Source organism: Lactuca virosa, chromosome 1 (assembly GCF_052849685.1).
Source record: "Lactuca virosa cultivar CGN04683 chromosome 1, Lactuca_virosa_CGN04683_v6, whole genome shotgun sequence".
Taxonomy (NCBI): Eukaryota; Viridiplantae; Streptophyta; class Magnoliopsida; order Asterales; family Asteraceae; genus Lactuca; species Lactuca virosa.
This window is the reverse complement of record NC_136426.1, coordinates 23,312,357-23,317,006: the sequence shown is the minus strand read 5'-3', so window position 1 is coordinate 23,317,006 and position 4,650 is coordinate 23,312,357. Positions and strand designations below refer to the sequence as shown.

The following is a 4,650-nucleotide window of genomic DNA, read 5'->3' as shown; positions in this document are numbered from 1 at the left end:
AGTACAATGCAGATTTGCATATTGGGTTTTATTTATTGTGATGCTTCTGCTAGTATCTTTTGGGTTCATTTGTATGCTATAGAAATGCAAATTGGCTTGTTTTGGTTGCTTTCATACAAATTGTTTGTTTTGGCCGCTTTCGTGCATATTGTTTAGTTTTTGGTTGCTTTCATGTAGATTGTTTGGTTTGGCTTATTTTGTGCATATTGTTTGGTTTTGGATGTTTTCGTGTAGATTGTTTGGTTTTGGCTGTTTTCGTGTAGATTGTTTTGGTTTTGGCTGTTTTCGTGCAAATTGTTTGGTTTTGGCTGTTTTCGTACAAATTGTTTGGTTTTGGCTGCTTTCGTGTAGATTATTTGGTTTTGGATGTTTTCATGCAAGTTGTTTGGTTCCGCTGCTTCTCTTGAAGATTGTTTGGGATTGCTGCTTAGATGAAGATTGGTCGTCGCTACTGGAATGCATATTGTTTGGTTGCTTGTGAATATGGATATTTGCTAAGGCACACTAAGCTTCTCGTTTTTGTTTCTTTGAAGACAAACTCTCAATGCTTGTTTCCGCTACATTGTGAGTGTGAAGGAGGATGTAAGCATAATAAGTTATTTGAGCTCTTTTTGTATTGAACCTTATGTTTAGCCCATTAGCTAGGTTGATCTTACATTTCTTTGTATTTACATAGTTTTGAGAAAACTGTAAAATTGGTCCATGTGGTTTGCAAAAAACTGTGGATAGGGTCCAAAAAGTTTTCAACTTGCATGGAAGGTCCAAAATCAGAAAATTTTCGTGGTTTTGGTCCTAAAAAACCTGAAAATGTTGTTTTACCCTTTTAATTTCTTTTTTTGTATTATTTTTATATGTTACTAATATTTAAATAATAAGAAAAGAAAAGAATGGGCCCAATTAAACCGCCACTCGTACCCTCTCTCTCTCTCTCTCTCTCTCTCTCTCTCTCTCTCTCTCTCTCTCTCTCTCTCTCTCTCTCTCTCTCTCTCTGTTATAGGTTATATGCGTCCATCCCTTCCACTCGTCGGCTTCCCTATCCCTTCCCTAAATTGCAAAAATACCTTCAATCGATCAAATTACAAAAAAAAACCCTTTAATATGAAAAAGGGTTTTATTCACCATCTTCCCAAACTAGATTCTTCCCCATAAAAGGCTATGACATCATATATTGTTGATGAAGGGCTTGTAATCTCCTCATCCTCCACATCTTCCCCTGTACTAACATTCCCAACTGATGAAAGTAAGATCGACAGTTCCATTTCATATATTTTGATGAACGATGGTAGTGGTTTCTAGGGATGTTCAAACAATATCCGTATCCGAAATTCCGATCCGAAATTTTGAATCCGAAAGATCTGAATAATCGGATATCCGAAAATTTCAATATCAGATTTTTCGGATTCGGAATTGGATAGTGATTTTCAATTTTTTCGGATAATTCGGATATCCGATATCCGAAAAAAAAACTTACGTTTTACTATTTTAGCTGGGCCTTTTAGCCTTTTGATTTGGATTCACATACGTTTTAGTTGGATATTGCTTAGATGAACCTTAGTCACTAACCCTAGCCACTTTAAAGTTCACTGATAAAAGCCAATTAGAGGAGGCTAATCTCCCAAGAATTTAAGAGAGAAGACAAGGACTTGAAGCAATTTTCTGTTTTTTCTTTTCCTTCAACGAAAATTACAGTGAACTAAATATGCAAACATACCACTACTACCACTAACTAAGAAATAGGAAACATGCATGCAAAATAAAGTAATGGGTTCCTAATAAAATGCATTAACTCTTTGACTAATTAAAAACAACGTGGCCTAGCTGGTGTTCGTATCAATACTCCCGCCCTGCAAAAATGGCCTTGTCCTGAAGGCCGAGATCATGTTGGGCGATGGAAGTCCATGGCGAGTCGGACTCTGACTGAAGAAGGAGAAATTTTGGTGGGTTGCATTGGTGACCCGGTTGATATTTTGCGGGACAATTGTAGCATAAACCTTCCGCTCGTCGTTTTTGCATCTCGATAGGACTTAATTGCTTGATCGGAAGTGTTGCAAGAGATGGTGAAGGAGCGGGCAATAAAGGCGGTTTCGTTGGTGGGGTCGCAAGGGAACCCTCCAAAGATGGAAGTAGAGCACAAAGTTTGTCTTCAATGAGCTTCGCAAGACCGTACGCTTGATGAAGGGTGGTGGGTTTGTGGAGTGTTATTTCATTTTGAATATCATCTCGAAGGCCGGATAAGAAGCAATTCAACAATGCTTCCGGGGTGAGGCCGAAAACACAATTGCTAGTTTTCTCGAAATCCGCTTGGTGTGCCGAAACGGTGGAAGTTTGTGTAAGCTTAAAGAGTGTAGCTTGATGATTCACATATGTAGATGGGCCAAAACGCAATTCCAATGCTCGAGAAAATTCTGCCCATGTACCAAGCATTTGGTTGTTAGCCAAGTGTTTGTACCAACTCAGAGCTTCGTCGGTAAAATAAAAAACTGAAAGTGAGAGTCGTTGTGGTGGCGAAATCGCATAGTACTCAAAGTAGTTGGTCGCTTGGAACAACCAGTCAAGTGGGTTAGTACCATCAAAGTTGGGAAGAAAGATTTTTGGCGGTCTTGGTTGTTGTTGTTGTGGCGGTGGTGGCGGCGGCGGTGGCGGCAGAGGTGGAGGGGGCTGGTTGTTTTGTTGATTGGTGAGGAGGGTGATGAGGGTGTTCATGTTCGTGGTGAGTGTATCAAGCCGGTGGTTGGTGGCGGTGGTAAGGTGGAGAAGGGCATGGAGTTGCTCATTTGTGGTTGGTGGCTCATCAACTTTGTTTTCATTTTTGGGAGGCATGGTAAGGGATATGAAAGCACCAAATGATAGAAGCCAATTAGAGGAGGCTAATCTCCCAAGAATTTAAGAGAGAAGACAAGGACTTGAAGCAATTTTCTGTTTTTTCTTTTCCTTCAACGAAAGTTACAGTGAACTAAATATGCAAACATACCACTACTACCACTAACTAAGAAATAGGAAACATGCATGCAAAATAAAATAATGGGTTCCTAATAAAATGCATTAACTCTTTGACTAATTAAAAACAACGTGGCCTAGCTGGTGTTCGTATCATTCACAACCAACAATTTTTTCTTCCCAATACACATTCATGATCACGACTTCACTAACCCTAGCCACTTTGAAGTTCAAATCGTTGATCCTTCCAAGTTCTTCCACGGTTCCACTCAGCTCCTTGGTTCGTCAATGGCTTCACTTTCACCTCGATCCTATTAGCTAGAGGTTGCGATTCGATTCACAACAGGTTTCGGCTGATACCTTCGATTATCCGATTGACACCAAGTCGCGATTAGCATTTACCCGCTTCAAATCTTCAATACTTCTTCTATAGCTCACTTCCTAAAGGTTAGCTAATGTCTACTAATCCAACTTCCTATTCTAATTCGTTATTCCAGTTGCTCATTAGTTTGGTTAGGTTTATCATTAGTTTGTTTAATGAATTGTTAAATACTTGAATCAAATTATCATAATCAACAACTCAAAACTAGCGATTGTTGTTGATTTATTTACATATTTATACATATTCAAGATATTATTCTGTTAATGTTTCTATACTTTCAAAAGAATCTAAAAATGTATATATTTTTAAATAATGCTTAATATGTTTTTTTTTTTTACTTTCTGTCATCAGATTGGAGGTTTTCAGAATTGGGTTAATCTCACATTCTGCCCAGATTACGCTCCACTTTGCTGGTAATTGATTTATTTACATATTTATGCATGAATCGTGGTAATCTTAAGTAGGGGTTGAGGTGTATAATATTGCATACAATCTGTCACCTTTATCTTAATTTTATTGTTATTTCTTCTAATTTTTAGCATTAACTAACAAACCATTTGGATACAATGGCAACCTCTAATTTATAATCATGAATTTTTCAGGAATGGTATTGAGGTGCTAGTTGTTTGTTGCATTGCCGGAAGCTGGAAATAGTGAATGGATATTTTGAAATGTTAATTGTGTGCTTTAAACTTTGAATTGTTTTTTGGAATCTTGTTTCTATGCTTTAAACTTTGAATTGTTTTTTGGAATCTTGTTTCTATGCTTTAAACTTTGGATGTTTGTTAGTTCATGAGGGTAAGAAATACACTAGAGTGTTATATTTTGTCATTGTTAACATTTGAACTAGTAATATGTAATGTTCTTTTTTTAATTTGTTGGCATTTGAAAAAAAAACAAATATAGATGATTGCATTTTCGGATATCCAAACTGTAACGCCCGCAGATTCGGGCTATGTAATTTAGAGATAATAAGCGTTAAAAATTACTTTTTGATAGAAGATTATTTAGGATAAATAATCTTAACAAAATTTATAGTATATGTCACAAGGATTTCATAAATATAAAGAAAACACTGAAATCTGACTTATAACGAAGATGTTATGACCCGTCGAAGTTTTGCGACTAAACCGGCACGACGTCGCGTATCGTAAAAAGTGAATTTTTGATAAACTACTTTTTAGCCTTAGAGATCTAAATGAAAGTCGTAGTATACGTTAAACCGAGAACGTGCATATAGAGAACGTCCAACTCTGACTTCGTTAGGAAAATTATGATTTTTCTAAGATTTAGTGTAGCAGTATACAACTCGGAAATCGAATTTTAGATCG

General features: G+C 36.9%; 1 long non-coding RNA gene across 1 annotated transcript; it reads left to right on the top strand.

Annotated features, from left to right (window-relative positions):
* The first annotated feature begins 1,096 nt into the window (after nucleotides 1-1,096).
* On the top strand, nucleotides 1,097-4,034 carry LOC145104051 (uncharacterized). The gene is made up of 3 exons (XR_013706998.1): nucleotides 1,097-1,240; nucleotides 3,671-3,732; nucleotides 3,922-4,034. It is a non-coding gene; the product is annotated as an uncharacterized LOC145104051 (long non-coding RNA).
* Nucleotides 4,035-4,650: the final 616 nt, after the last annotated feature.